We start from the raw sequence: 16,070 nt of genomic DNA, 5'->3' as shown, positions 1-16,070 counted from the left end.
CAAAAGAAGTATATAATTGAGTTGTTATCTAAGGCAGGTATGGATTTAGATGCATCAACGGCTACACCCATGATATATTTCCTTAAGCTCTTCAAAGAATCAGGTGATGAGTTGAATGATGCAAAAGAGTATCGAAGCTTGGTGGGATCTCTCTTGTATGCTTGTCCTACGAGGCCAGATATTGAGTTCAGTGTAAACATGTTGGCTCAATTTATGCATGCACCCTGAGAACAACATTTTGTTGCAGTAAAACGGGTTATGTGTTATCTTCGAGGGACCCTTGACTATGGACTAGTTTTTTCTCCGAGCGATGAGTCGTTTCAACTGACAGCATTTGCAAATACTGATTGGAGGATAGTGTAGATGACAGACGCTTATTATATGGGTGTTGTGTGTATCTACGAGGTAATTTGGTTATGTGGAGTTCAAGGAAATAGAAGACTGTGTCCAGGTCTACTACTGTAGCCGAGTATCGAAGCTTGGCAGATATAACATCAGATGTAACTTGGTTGGATGCATTGATAGCAGATATGGGAGATCGAATGCAAGCTTCACCAGTCATTTGGTGTGATAACTCAAGTGCAATTGCAATGAGTGAAAATACTGTGTACCATTCAAAGACTAAGCACATTGAACTTGATGTTCATTTTGTTAGGGAAAAAGTAGTACCAGGGAAGTTGAAGGTTAATTATGTGCCCACTAAACATCAGGTGGTTGATGGCTTGACTAAAGCATTAACAAAAGATCACTTTGTTGCATTTCGACAGAAACTAGGAGTGTTGTCGTTTGAAGAGTTGAAGCAACAAGGAGAATGTTGAGCATATTCTGGAAGTTTGGTTGGTTATTAGGCTTAATAACCTCAGTTATTCTGTTACTACACATTGTATAAATGATAGTGCATGGCTTTGTAAACAATTCAATGAATAATATACAAGATTCTTAATGTTCATCTTTCTTGTTTACTTTGTTTTCTCAACAAAACAACATATTGATAACAAATTGAACTGAAATTCTGGAATATATAAAATAATATAAAGAACAAGCCGAGAAAAATGATGAATTGTGATGAGTGTTCAGAATAGTTAATCTTTGCTCGTTATTTCTTCGATTTTGTGGAATTATTGCTGCTGAATTGGTTGTGTTATACTTATTTTTGTACAGGCCCTTGCTTTCCAGAATTTATGACAAAACGGGTGAATTCTGCATTTTTTTATTATTTGGTCACGGCTGGAAACATGGGCACGACTCTGACACGATGCGATCTGACGTGGCAGTTTCTAGAAGGTCCAGTCAGCGGCGATTTCTAGAAGACTTCATCCGCACACCTTCTGGAAGATTGACGAGTAGAGTTGTATTAGGAGACTAGTTTAAGTTTGAATTTAAATTTAAAAACAATTATCTTTTGCATTATTTTATTATTTTATTTGCTTATCCTTTAGGCTTTGAGAGGCTATAAATACCCACTTGGGGTAAGTCTAAACTCATTATTCGGAATACATTCTTCTTTTCTCTCTAGTTTTTATAAAAGTTTTCTCTATTTCCTTTTCAAGTTCTTTTATTTTTCGTTATTTTCAAACTTGTTTTTAATATGCTAAGTATGACTTTTGTCATGCTTAGCTAAACTTTTCATAAGCTGAGAGCTGTCGCGATGACTCAATTCCAACGGGAGAATTGAAACATGTCCCTAATATATTCGGAAATCTCTCTCAATCTCTATGCTTATTCTTTTTCAAAATCAAAGATTGACTTTGGTCAAGAGGTTGTTGCGATTAAATGTGTGGGAGGAAGATTCGGCTTATAGAAATTAATTCGACTTCCTAGTAACATACTTGGCGAGATAGCTTCGCCAAAAGGGATTTGAGATCGGAATTGACGGTTATAGAAGCAACAATCCGAGTCGGTCGCCACGAACTTAAACGGTAATTGGTCTACGACAATGGATGTTGATAGAATCAATTCCCGAAGTCGGAATCAAAGATTGTCTTGGGTAATCGGTATACAAGATATAGCCACGGGGATAGCCCTCGTAGACAAAGTAACCGACGTGAATCTCGAAGAGAAAATCTTATTCGATGATCTAAAGGAAATTGAGTCAAAGCAAGGCTTGAGGCTATTTTTATCGTATTTATTCACAACTTTTTTTTACTTTAATCGCTTTTATTTAATCATTTTTAATACTACTTAAATATCATTCTACCCAAACCCCCCATTTTACTATCTTTCACGCCTGACATAGACCAATCAAACATAAATTAAGAATTTTTCAAGTCCCTGTGGATTCGACCCTACTTCTCTACGCTACGAATTTTCCTTTATTTATTATCCGAGAAGAAGGAGATTATTTTGACATCGAAACGACAGTTGTCAAATTGACGACAGTTGTCAAATTGGCGCCGTTGCCAGGGACTTCGCCAAAGTTACTAATTTTTGTTTGTTTCTGATTTATGACCAGGACTAATCCGGGCACATTAGTGGAGTACAACCCGAAGATTGAAGCTAAAGCTAGGAGACTCCAGGCACAGACACTTCGGGAAAGAAAGAGACAACAAACGAATCCAGAAGAAGAATCAAATTCAGGTAATACAATTCCGATGGCCGAACCTACTATTCGGGAGTTAGCCGCGGCACCCACTGAACAAGGACCTATGTGCATTGATTTTCCCCAAGGCGAAACTCCATACCAGTTGAAGACCGGCCTTATTCATCTCCTCCCTACATTCTGTGGATTGCCAAACGAGGATCCACACAAACATCTCAAGAAATTCCACATGGTCTGCTCCAGCATGAGACCACAGGGAGTAACCGAGGACCAAATCAAACTTAGAGCTTTTCCTTTTTCCTTAGTCGATTCGGCTAAGGAATGGTTATTTTATATTCCTCCTAATTCTATTACTACATGGGCTCAAATGACTCGTCTTTTTCTTGAAAGGTTTTTCCCTGCAGCAAAAGTAAGTGAACTACGAAGAACAATACTCGGAATCAAACAGCTTGATGGAGAGTCACTTTACGACTATTGGGAGCGGTTTAAGAAGTTATGTTCTAGTTACCCGTAAAATGGGTTAACGAAACAAATACTCCTTCAATACTTTTATGAAGGACTATCTCTCCTGGAAATGAAGACGATCGATGTAGTCAGCGGTGGAGCCTTGGTGAATATGACTCTTACAGAAGCTAGAGACTTAATATCCACGATGACCACAAATTCCCAACAATTTCGCACAAACAATGAACCTTCTCGAAGGGTTCATGAGATAAGTTCATCTTCCTTATAAAATAAAATTGACAAGTTAACTAAAGTCGTAAACTCTCTTGTTGCATGAAAGGGCATGAAAAAATCGATTATGTGGAATATGTGCATTACCCGATCATCCAACAGACGGTTGTCCACTGATTCAAGATGACGCAACAGCTCAACTCAACGCATTTGGGAATTTCCCGGGACCCAAAGAGCTTATAATCCTTACGGAAATACATACAACCCAAGATGGAGGGATCATCCGAACTTCAGTTATGCCCAGAACTCGAGACCGAATCAAGGCTATCAAGCGAGATCTCCACCACCGCAACAACCGCAGAAGTCATCATTATAATCGATTGTCGAGAGGTTAGCACTATCCCAGGAAAAATTCCAGACTCGAACTGAAGCCCACTTCCAAGAGATGGACAAACAGATAAGCCAACTGGCGCAAACCTTAGGCCGTTTGGAATCACAAGGTAAGCTTCCGTCTCAAACTAAAGTAAACCCGAGGGAAAACGTCAGTGCCATCACTCTTCGGAGTGGTACAGTAGTAGCTTCGCCTGTCCTATCAGACCATGCAGTCCAAAAAGAGAAGGAGATCAATGACGTATGACCCCAGAAAAAGAATGATGAAGAACAAATGAACGATCTGACGCCATCTCCCTACGACGTGCCACCATCTTTTCCATCAAGGTTAGTTAAAAAAGATAAAAAAAACTGAGGAAAAGGAAATATTAGACGTGCTTCGGAAGGTGGAAGTTAACATACCTCTCCTCGAGGTTATCCGGAAGGTTCCAAGGTATGCCCGATTTTTAAAGGATCTCTGTACAACAAAAAAAAGCTTACCGGAGTCGAGAAAGTAAGCCTAGGAGCAAACGTCTCAGCCGTTTTCCAACGAAAGTTACCATCTAAACTGAAGGACCAAGGTATGTTTACAATCCCTTGTAAAATTGGTAAGGTTGAGATTAAACGAGCTATGTGTGATCTTGGTGCATCAATTAATGTAATGCCTCTATCTGTCTATAAAATGGTCACTAACGATCCTTTGAAGGACACAAAGATTTCGATACAGCTTGCCGACAAGTCTGTGATCTATCCTGAAGGACTCTTAGAGAATGTATTGGTGTAGGTAAACGACTTGATATTTCCCGTCGATTTTTATATAATCGACATGGAGAATGATCGCACAAGCAGATCGTCTGATATTCTTTTGGGGCTCCCTTTTCTAAGCACTGCACACACAAAAATTGACGCGAGGAGCAGAATTTTAACTATGGAATTCGACGGTCAGATCGTTAAAGTTGACGTATATAAGGCAATGAGATATCTTGATAAAGTGGAAAATTTAAATTCTGTCGATTTAATTGATCCTTTGGCTGATGAATTTTTAAAAACTAATTTTTCTTTTGATATATGCAGGGAGTTGGAGTGTCATGATGAAAACGTGAATTATGATCATACAAAATTGAATTTGATCTCTTCTAAGACTAAAGTCTTACCTTCTGTTCTGCAGGCACCCGAAGTTGAACTTAAATAGCTGCCTGATCACTTGAAATACGCCTTCCTTGGATCAAACAACACTCTGCCAGTAATCATATCAGAAGGGTTATCCGAGGAGGAGGAAAAAGACTTGATCTCGGTTTTGCGCCAATACAAGGAGGCTATATGATGGATCATCGGTGACATAAAAGGATTGAGTCCATCTACTTGTATACATAAAATTAAAACTGAAGAAGGCATAAAACCAACACGTGAGGGTCAATGCCAGCTAAATCCACCAATGATGGAAGTGGTAAAAAAAGAGATACAAAAACTCCTAGATGCAGATATTATATATCCAATTTCGGGTAGCAAATGGGTAAGTCCGATACATGTAGTTCCTAAAAAATAGGAGTTACTGTGATCGAAAATTCTGAAAGAGAACTTGAACCAACACGAGTTCAGAATGGATGGAGAGTCTGCATTGATTACAGGAAGTTAAATTCTTTAACTCGAAAAGACCATTTTCCTCTTCCATTCATAGATCAGATGATAGAACGATTAGCTGGTAAATCTCACTATTGTTGTCTTGATGGATTTTCAGGTTTCTTCCAGATTCCAGTAGCACCTGAAGATAAAGAAAAGACAACATTCACATGCCCCTTTGGCACATTCGCTTACCGACGTATACCTTTCGGGCTTTGCAATGCACCTGCCACATTCCAAAGGTGTATGATTAGTATTTTTTTCTGATTTTATTGAGAAAGGTATTGAAGTCTTCATGGACGACTTCACTGTTTACGGTAATTCATTCAAGGAATGTCTATTAAATTTGAAAAATGTGTTGTGTCGGTGCCTAGAATTTAACCTTGTTTTGAATTATGAAAAGTATCACTTTATAGTTGATAAAGGTTTTATTCTAGGACATATTGTTTCATCTAAAGGAATTGCGGTAGATAAGGCGAAAACTAATATAATACGTTCACTTCCTTACCCTACTTCGGTGAGGGAAATTCGTTCTTTCCTTGGTCATTCAAGATTTTACCGTAGATTCATTAAGGACTTCTCTAAAGTGGCGCAACCATTGTGCGAGCTATTACAGAAGGATAAAATCTTCCATTTCAACCAAAAATGCCAACAATCATTCGACGTATTGAAGGAAAAGTTAGTTTTGGCACCCATAGTCCAACCGCCAAATTGAGACTTTCCCTTCGAAGTTATGTGTGATACTTCGGATGGAAGTGTTGGGGCTGTGCTCGGACAAAAGATCGGGAAAGAACCTCACGTTATCGCTTATGCATCTCGTACCTTGGATTCCGCACAACGGAATTAATCAACAACCGAAAAAGAATTATTCGCCATTATTTTTGCATTAGATAAATTTAGATCATATCTTCTTGGAACTAAAGTTATTTTTTTCTCTGATCATGCAGCCTTGAAGTACTTGCTCAGCAAAAAAGAGGCGAAACCACGACTAATCCGTTGGATCTTACTCCTCCAAGAGTTTGATTTGAAAATCAAGGACAAGAAAGGATGTGAGAACTTAGTGGTCGATCACTTAAGCTGGCTTCCAATCACTACAGTTGATCCTCCTATTCGTGAAGAATTCTCGGAGGAAAGCTTGATGATGGAGCAAAAGTCAACACCTTGGTTCGCAGATATAATTAATTACTTAGCTACAGGTAAATTGTCATTTGATTTAACGAGAACTGAAGTAAACCACATCAAGAGAGAATCTCGTTTCTTAATTTGGGATGATCCATATCTCTGGAAGCATTGTTCAGACCAGGTAATTCGAAGGTGTGTTCCTGAAAGCGGGGTAAGCTCAACTTTAAAATTTTGTCATTCTTATTCGTGTGGCGGACACTTTGGACCGAAGCGAACTGCTCATAAAATTTTGGAATATGGATTTTTTTGGCCTCATATTTTCCGTGATGCTTACTTGTTTTGCAAGTCGTGTGATAATTGTCAATGTGCAGGTAATTTGAGTCGAAGAAACGAAATGCCCCTTAATCTCATACATATATGCGAAATATTTGATGTTTGGGGACTTGACTATATGGGTCCATTTGTTTCTTCTTTTGTCAATTGTTATATAATTCTTACGGTTGATTATGTATCGAAGTGGGTAGAGGCTAAAGCCACTCGAAACAACGATGCTAAAACTACTGTTCAATTTCTAAAGAATTGTATTTTTTCTAGGTTTGGTACACCGAGAGCGATAATAAGCGACCGCGGCACACACTTCATCAATCGAGTAATTGATGTTCTTATGAAAAAACATGGAGTGAATCACAGAATTGCCACGGCTTATCATCCACAAATAAACGGACAAGTAGAAATTTCAAACCGAGAAATAAAGATGATTCTTGAGAAAATAGTTAAGCCAAATCGCAAGGATTGAAGCTTGAAATTAATTGACGCTTTGTGGTCTTATCGGACTGCATACAAAGGACCTATTGGCATGTCACCATACCGCCTTGTGTTCGGTAAGCCGTGCCATTTACCAGTCGAGCTAGAACACAAGGCATATTGAGACGTAAAACAATGCAATATGGAGCTAGAAGCGGTTGGCAAAACACGAAAGTTACATATATAAGAGTTTGAGGAAATCCGGGAGAGATGCTTACGACAACGCCAAAATATATAAGGACAAAACAAAAGAATTCCATGATCGAAAAATTGTTTCTAAATCTTTTTCTATTGGACAAAAAGTTCTTCTTTTTAACTCAAAATTAAAACTTTTTGCAGGTAAACTTCGATCAAAATGGAACGGACCTTATACAGTAACTAGAATATTTCCTCATGGCGCAGTCGAAATTGAAGACAATTCGGGCACTCGGTTTAAAGTAAATAGACACAGGATTAAACAGTATTATGCGAATAGTGAAGTTTCCTTAATTGAAGATCTCAACTTAGAAGAACCTGTAGTCTGAATCAGGTCGTCGAGCTAACGACGTTAAACAAAAGCGCTTCATGGGAGGTAACCTATTGTTTTCAATTTCGTTATATTTTTATTTATTTTTATTATTATTTTTTTCTCTTCGATCAAGCATGTTCAATTTAATTTTTTTTTAATTTTTGCAGGAACCGAATATTTTTATTCGAACTTAAAATTACACAAAAATTTCAATCGAACAGTGCAACTTTCGGAACCTACAAAGTAGTGAAAATCGCACAAAGCAAAAAAAATATACCCAGCCATGCGCACCGTTTACTAAATGGCGTACGATATCAGAACCCATGGAGGGGGTCGACGCACGTTAGTAAACCCTAATTTTTCTCTTTCCCCCTTATGATATCTTTCTGCCGCCCAATCCCTTCTCTTCATCTTTTATTTTGACCATGGACGCCACCTTATCCTTTTCAATCACTTTTTCAATTTTTAAAATCTATCTTTTTCTGAATTAGAAATATTCAACCCAAAGTCTTCATTTACTTCCAACTTTAAAACCAGAAGCCAATTTTAAACCTACCCCTTTCACCTTCATCAAATCGATAACCCCCCAATCGCACACCACTCCATCGCTTCTCCTCCTTTTGCTCACAACCGGTGGCACCAATAAACAAGTCAACTCGCTTCAACGTTTTCACGACAAAAACTCCTCCCTAACCCGCTATGATGCGCACGTGAAACCGACCCGAGAACACCAACACTCCTCCGCCTATCATCCTAGGAGGACGACGCCGTTCAAACGCGTCAGCGTTCGTCGAGTTACCAAGCGACTCTGACTCCATTCCGCCACCTCCGCCGATTCAATCGATGCAAGGTCGTAGCCAAGTACCGATATCACCGTATCACTCGGCTTTTGCGCTAACTGCCTCCTTCCGTCCTGGGCCTAGCACATCTCGCCATCTGTCCCCTCCACGATCTCTATCTCCATCGTTTCATTCAATTTCGACCGAAGCAACACCGTCACGCTCACAACGGATGGTATTCCCGTCTTACTCGATGCATTCGGCAAAATCGGATAACGCTCTCGAGGTAAACTCTAGTCCTATTTCAGTACAACCGTTACTAATGTACCATCTTATTTACGGTTTTACAGAGGATTTTACTGTCGGTTTTCCACCTCGCCCTGAGGATGCACCTGACAGCCCACCGCCAGCCCACGACAACCCGGAGCACAATCGTCGGGGTCGATCATACGCAGTCCCTCCCGAAGAAACGATGCATGGGCATTTGTAATTCTCCAATGACGAACTAGTACGTTTCGAGTCGGTGAGACACCGCCCTTTCCGTGTAGCTAAATATATTCCGACTCGTACTCTTGAAACATTGCATTTACGTGAGTCTGTTCACGTATACTTTACTGTCATTGGCTGGAAATTTTATCCGATAATTAACTGTGGAACGTTTTATGAACTTGTGTTTGAATTTTATGCCACTTTTAATTTTTTGCCCCAATGCCTGCTTAATGTTAGTTTGCCTGATGTTGTATCATTCCGACTATGTGGAACTTACTTCTCAATGTCTATATCAGAATTTAATCTTGCTATGGGATTAATGACGAATGTCACGAGTCATTCGTATTTAATCGCTTTGCTTGAGATTTCGTAGAATTTCGATGCCGACATGGCTTATGAGGGACTTACGGGTTTAGCCGGACACACATTCAATGCCCGCTCAATGCGAGCCCATCTTATCCACGACCCAGCCTTGCGCTATATCCATCGCTTCCTCGCTTACAACTATTCCGGCCGGAACGACTCATCATCCTCCTTAAGCCGAGTCGAGCTATTCTTTTTATGGTGCATGACCACCGGCGAGCATGTGAACCTAGGATTTTGGTTTGCTCGGGCCTTTGAGATCGTTATCCGATCCAATCGCCCACTTATCCTTGGCCCTTACATTACACATTTAGCTTCTCGCATCGCTCACTTTGATGTAACACGATTTACTTATGCTTTTTCTGCAGATGCTTTAGATGAGCGATGTTTGGATTCAATGGGCCTACTTGTCGGAACCCCGAGCGCACCTTACTTCGTTCCACCAGGTGTCCTTACTCCTCGTAGCGAGCAAGTCTTCACTCGTCGAAATGCACCTGTGCTGCCTCCTGCAGCACCACACCCGGATATGCAAACCCAAATGAATGAAGTCCACGACCACCTCCACTCCATCGAGACGAACATCACAGATATCCTCTCCTACCTAAGTCCTAGCGCCTCTCATCGCGGTCGAGGACGTGGCCGTGGTCGACATTAAATCCGGGGAGTACTATGTTCCTTCTCTTACACTTTAATTTTTTTGTTTTGATGCAAAACGCTTTAAGTAAAGAGAGTAGAGTAGTGTAGGATTGAATTTCCCTTTGCTTATCTTTTCGATTCAAGTATGTGTTGGTTGAATTTGCGGAAACTTCACTGAATTTATTTGTCTTGTTGAAATTTTTTTAGAATGATATGCTTGTTTGGGAACACATAATTGTTTAGGTTAGGATGTTCTTGATATCGAATAGCATGAATTGTGATAAGTTGGTGTTTTTGTGATATTCCATGATTTTATTGGTTGAAATGTGATTAGCTCAATGTATGAAATAATTTGGTGAGATTTGAGCCTTTACGAGCATATCATTTTCGATCTCATTTTGTTGGATTGAGTGTGTCGAATTTAACATCGATATTCTAGAACCTGCATGTTTAATACTGTCGAGATTACACATGAACATGATGCTTAAAGATGATTTGGGCACCTTAGGATTAACCATACCGTTTCCCCACTAAATTGCCTGCCCATACATTTTCCCCTTAGTTAACCACTTTTGAGTCTATTCCCGCTTCTTTGTTTTCACCATGTTCATAAACCCGAGCCTTTTTTTTATCCATCTTTTCTACCTTTTTCAGGGCAAGTGAATAATTTTACCGTTGTATTCTCCATTGGAAAAAAATGTTGAATGAAAAAAAACCAGTTCGAAAAAAAAGTTGATCGAAAGAAAAAATGGAAAACAAAACAACAAAAGTGTGAAAAAGAAAAAATGCATTTCAATAAGAAATTTGTTGTTTGATATGTCAGCTTTTTATCTTGTTGTCCTTAATGTTTTGATGGAGTTGAGATTTTTATTTGTCTGTTCCTTGCCTTGAATTTTTAGCCATATTTTTAGCCTTTTCCCCACCTTTACCTAAGCCCCGTTACAACCAATAAAAGACCCTTTGATTTATGCATTTTGTTCTTATTAGTAGTGGAGATTTGATTTACTTGCAGGCTTATGGTAATACCGTGTCAATTCTGACATTGAGAGTTTCTTTACCCCAAACACATCGAGTGATTTGAGTGAATCCTGGTAAAGTGTTGAGTTATGAGCATTGAGATTAATGAATGAATGGATATTACAATTGGACTTGACTTGCTCCAATTGGTGATGTTCAATTGATTGATTTCTTGACTTGAATAGTTATTGTGGTCTCTACCTTGCTTCCTTGAATGCAAAACTTGACAAAAGAACGTTTAATGAAGTTTTTGACTGATTTGGTTAATCATACTTGAGAAGAAGCATGAGATAAGTAAGGGGGAATTCTGCTCGTTATTTCTTCGATTTTGTGGAATTATTGCTGCTGAATTGGTCGTGTTATACTTATTTTTGTATAGGTCCTTGATTTCCAGAATTTGTGACAAAACGGGCGAATTCTGCATTTTTTTATTATTTGGTCACGGTTGGAGACATGGGCACGACTCTGGGCACGACGCGGTCTGATGTGGCAGTTTTTAGAAGGTCCAGTCAGTGGCGGTTTCTAGAAGACTTCATCCGCACACCTTCTGGAAGATTGACGAGTAGAGTTGAATTAATATACTAGTTTAAGTTTGAATTTAAATTTAAAAACAATTATCTTTTTGTATTATTTTATTATTTTCTTTGCTTATCCTTTAGGCTTTGAGAGGCTATAAATACCCACTTGGGGTAAGCCTAAACTCATCATTCAAAATACATTCTTCTTTTCTCTCTAGTTTTTATAAAAGTTTTCTCTTTTTCCTTTTCAAGTTCTTTTATTTTTTTCTTTATTTTCAAACTTGTTTTTAATATGCTAAGTATGACTTTTGTCATGCTTAGCTAAACTTTTCATAAGCCGAGAGCTGTCGCGATGACTCAATTCTAACGGGAGAATTGAAACAGGTCCCTAATATCTTCGGAAATCTCTCTCAATCTCTGTGCTTATTCTTTTTCAAAATCAAAACAGTTTTCAAAATCAAAGATTACTTTGGTTAAGAGGTTGTTGCGATTAAATGTGTGGGAGGAAGATTCGGCTTATAGAAAGCAATTCGACTTCCTGGGAACACACTTGGCGAGATAGCTTCGCCAAGAGAGATTTGAGATCGGAATTGACGGTTATAGAAGCAACAATCCGAGTCGGTCGCCACGAACTTAAACGATAATTGGTCTACGACAATAGATGTTGATAGAATCAATTCCCGAAGCCGGAATCAAAGATTGCCTTGGGTATTTGGTATACAAGATAGAGTCACGGGGATAGCCCTCGTAGACAAAGTAACCGACGTGAATCCCGAAGAGAAAATCTTATTCGATGATCTAAAGGAAATTGAGTCAAAGCAAGGCTTGAGGCTATTTTTACCGTATTTATTCACAACTTTTTTTACTTTAATCGCTTTTATTTAATTATTTTTATTACTACTTAAATCTCATTCTACCAAACCCCCCCCCCATTTTACTATCTTTCACGCCTGACATAGACCAATCAAACATAAATTAAGAATTTTCCAAGTCCCTGTAGATTCGACCCTACTTCTCTACGCTACAAATTTTCCTTTATTTATTATCCGATAAGAAGGAAATTATTTTGACATCGAAACGACAGTTGTCAAATTGTTTCAAAAAAAATTATCTGAAACAACTCATTTGTTTAGAAGAATAGTAGTCCTAGTGTTAATAGGACCTAAAGACTCAAAGAAAGGTTCTGAATAAAATAAAATAAAAACAAAATCAATAATCGAACATCTTGATTCATCAAATAGACTCAAATTTTTTATATTGTTTTGCTCAGCAATGATTGTCTATTATGGAAGGAAATTGAATCAAATAAGATCACTATATGTGTCATTAAAAAAACATTCCTTAAAAAAAGAGCACATAAAGTTGATCCACACATGACACTCCTACGTAGGCTCTTGAGAAATTAATATTAGCCCACACAACTTAATTTGATGTCATTGCTTACATCAATTTAGTTAGGTGAAGATGTCATTGCTTATCTCAATTTAATGGAGTAGGTGGAGTAGGTGGTAATAATGTATGACTATAAATACCTTCCTTGCATTTGAGTTATGCATCATCCAAAAATTTGAGTGTAGTATCTTGAGTATAAGTTATGAGCTTTATATTGAGTGTTTATTTCTCTTCAAACTGTTAGTGGTTTTTAGAAAGTGTTATAGTGTCTTTTATTGTGGGTATAATACAAGTAATTTGTTTACTAGTTTGGGTCCAATATTAGTAAGTTTAGAGTTGTATACTCTAAGTTTTACTCAACAATTGACATCAGAGTCACGTTTTAAGATCTTTTGAAATTTCGAGTATGCTCTGTGGCTGCAGTTTTAACTAATCTTTCACATCAGAAAAAATTTATTGAGATTATTATCGGGGTTATTACAAACCTTGTGGACCTTCTTTGTGTTTAGAGTAATTCAGTACTCTGCACGTTTGTTACTCAAGTTTGTTCGGTGTAGTCAAAGTCTTGCCGTTAAGATGGGTGACCTTCAAGTAGTTGGAGGAATCAAGAAACTCAACAACAAAAACTACAACATATGGGCAACATGTATGGAGTCATACTTACAAGGTCAAGACTACTCTTAAAAAAACTACAACACGTGGTGGTAAAATTACACAACTGGCGACAGAAAATGCCAATGTCATCATGCGAAAGTGGAAAATTAAAACAGGAAAAACGATATTTGCTTTAAAGACCACAATTAAAGAAATGTTAGAGCACATCCGGGATGCTAAAACACCAAAGAAAACATGTGACACTTTTGTTACACTCTTTTCAAAGAAGAACGATACAAGATTGCAAGAGTTACTATCGATGGCACAACGCGACATGACGATTGCTCAATACTTTCACAAGGTAAAGGCAATATGCCGTGAAATTTCAAAGTTAGATCTGACAAATCCTATTAGGGAAATCAAGATAAAGAGAATAATTATCCATGGTTTGAGACTCGAATATCGAGGGTTTATTGCCGCTATACAGAGATGGCCGACACAATCATCGCACGTTATTATCCACAACAAAATCAATCAAATATAGTGAAAAAAATTCTCCAATGTTATACCCTTAAAATTATTTTCTTAAATAGGGTACTTCAAATGGTAACACAAAAAAGACACATGAAAAGTTCACCTTCTTCTGCATGAGTGACGAAGACAAACAACAGTTCAATATGGCCTAGGAAGGCATGAATGTACACCGATCATGGGAGGAAAGGAATTACACAAATCTTACATGTGTCTTCCCCATTCAATATTTAGTTCACTCGAGAAATAACATCTGCACCCCAAACGAGTCGGATTTTCTTCACAATATTATTTGGGCAATTTCACAAATCATCCACAATTATATGTACAATCATTTAGTCAATATAGAGGTACAAACCTTTCATCTTCTTGTGAAAAGTGTTTCATCACTCTAAAGGATGCTTCATTCAAATTAGATCTATCGACCTATAATCATGCCATGATCTATAAAAATAATAGTCGAATTGATTGGTGCGCAGTACCCTTTTTTTGGGACGGTACGTATAATGGTGCCTGATTCTATATGACTTGGCTCAGAAAAACATCACAGATTTGAAGGAAGACTACTCTTATAAGAGGCAAGAACATTCGTACGAAATTAACAAAATAATTGTATCAATTTGACTTCTTCCAATATATCCGTGGATTAACTACAAATTTATACAGTTTACATGTGATTAACAAACAGGAAAATACATATCATTTAAGAAACTATGAACAAAAATCGTAGGGAATTATCTAAGTTTATTCTACATGAATAGAGAAGAAAATTCTGCTTCGAATGTAGTGGCCTAATCGACAAGGTTAGGAATATGTTGGGAGCAAATTCTATGACTCATGTTCGAAGGTAATGTCCTAATCGAAAAGATTGGGAATATGTTGGAAACCAATCTGTAACAAAAAATAATAAATATTGTCTGGGAAGCTGAAAAAATAAAGGTTCTCGAGTGTTGTTCTTCATAATTATGAGCAGGGATTTAGTAACAGAAAGCTTATGAGAAAATAAAAGCTAAACGTGTCGCAAGACCTGTTCATGATTCTCTATCTGCCCTTCAAACGAAACGCCCAGATACCAATATACAATAATCTGGACATTAGATACCACGGGCTACAACAAAGAAGCAATTTATTCAAACAATAAACATGCAATTTCAGTCAAAAGATGGTGATTATTCGAATGATCTTCACAGATAGATGAGGATTGATAATGACTTACATCATCGATTGCACCAAACTACGGTTGAAAAGCACAATTAAATTCAATAAAACAAATGACCCCAGTTTTGAAAACATTACGCACAAAGAGATCAGATGGTAGTGCATGTTGGTGTTCATCATTCAAATGCAGATATGATGGATAAATATCATCACGCCTCTTCGCAGACTCCAGTAAACAACAAATTCAAGTAAATTAAAAAAGTTATTATTTTGTAAAGATGGATCAGATAAAAGAGTTGGTTTTATCACCAGCTTTCATCTAGAGATGAAAGTAGGACTGGGTGTCAAACAACAATCATCATTTCCATCTCCTAATCTTACACAACAAATTAAAGAATCAGTGAAATCGTAACAAATATTTGGATCAGATAGTCGATCGTTAGTAACTCAGCATATAGAAACTAAGACTGGGTGTCAAGATCAATCTTCATATCCGCATAAAATCGATTTCAATTCAAACACTGGAGGATTATAAAAAGGAACAAGTACATGGAATCAGATAAGAATGTCAATCACCAGCTTTGCATATGAAGACATTTAATGTATGCAAAGTAAGACTGGGGCGACAATAACTAACATCACTTTCCATTCTTCAGGATAAAGCAGAGCTAAATGTTAAAAAAATGGGTTATAAAAGGGGGGAAATGCAAACAGAACTTGATTGAAACTGGAAAATTTTAGCACATTTCTACATAGATTGCTCGATGTATATGGATTTCCTTGAACTCCTTGACCCTCTTCTTCAAAAGCTTCTTAGAAACTGAGATAAAGAGCAGAGAGCTAGATGGCTTAGTGGGAAAATAGGGTTTTGGATTGGCCGTCCTGTCTCTCAACGGACTGAGTTGCGGCATCTTTATATAGAGGTAAGGCCTTAGAAGGGTTGCATTTCTAGGGTT

General features: G+C 37.9%; 2 non-coding genes and 1 pseudogene across 2 annotated transcripts; all 3 read right to left on the bottom strand.

The window, feature by feature from the left end:
* Positions 1–15,257: 15,257 nt before the first annotated feature.
* Positions 15,258–15,334, bottom strand: LOC120175959. The gene has a single exon (XR_005521287.1). It is a non-coding gene; the product is annotated as a small nucleolar RNA Z195/SNORD33/SNORD32 family (small nucleolar RNA).
* Positions 15,335–15,394: 60 nt separating this feature from the next.
* Positions 15,395–15,480, bottom strand: LOC120175961 (annotated as a pseudogene).
* A 186-nt stretch (positions 15,481–15,666) lies between these two features.
* LOC120175960 lies at positions 15,667–15,760 on the bottom strand. The gene has a single exon (XR_005521288.1). It is a non-coding gene; the product is annotated as a small nucleolar RNA U31b (small nucleolar RNA).
* Positions 15,761–16,070: the final 310 nt, after the last annotated feature.

This window comes from Hibiscus syriacus, unplaced genomic scaffold (assembly GCF_006381635.1).
Source record: "Hibiscus syriacus cultivar Baekdansim isolate YM2019G1 unplaced genomic scaffold, ASM638163v2 tig00112217_pilon, whole genome shotgun sequence".
NCBI lineage: Eukaryota > Viridiplantae > Streptophyta > Magnoliopsida > Malvales > Malvaceae > Hibiscus > Hibiscus syriacus.
The sequence above is the reverse complement of the archived record's forward strand: the minus strand, read 5'-3'. Positions and strand labels throughout refer to the sequence as shown.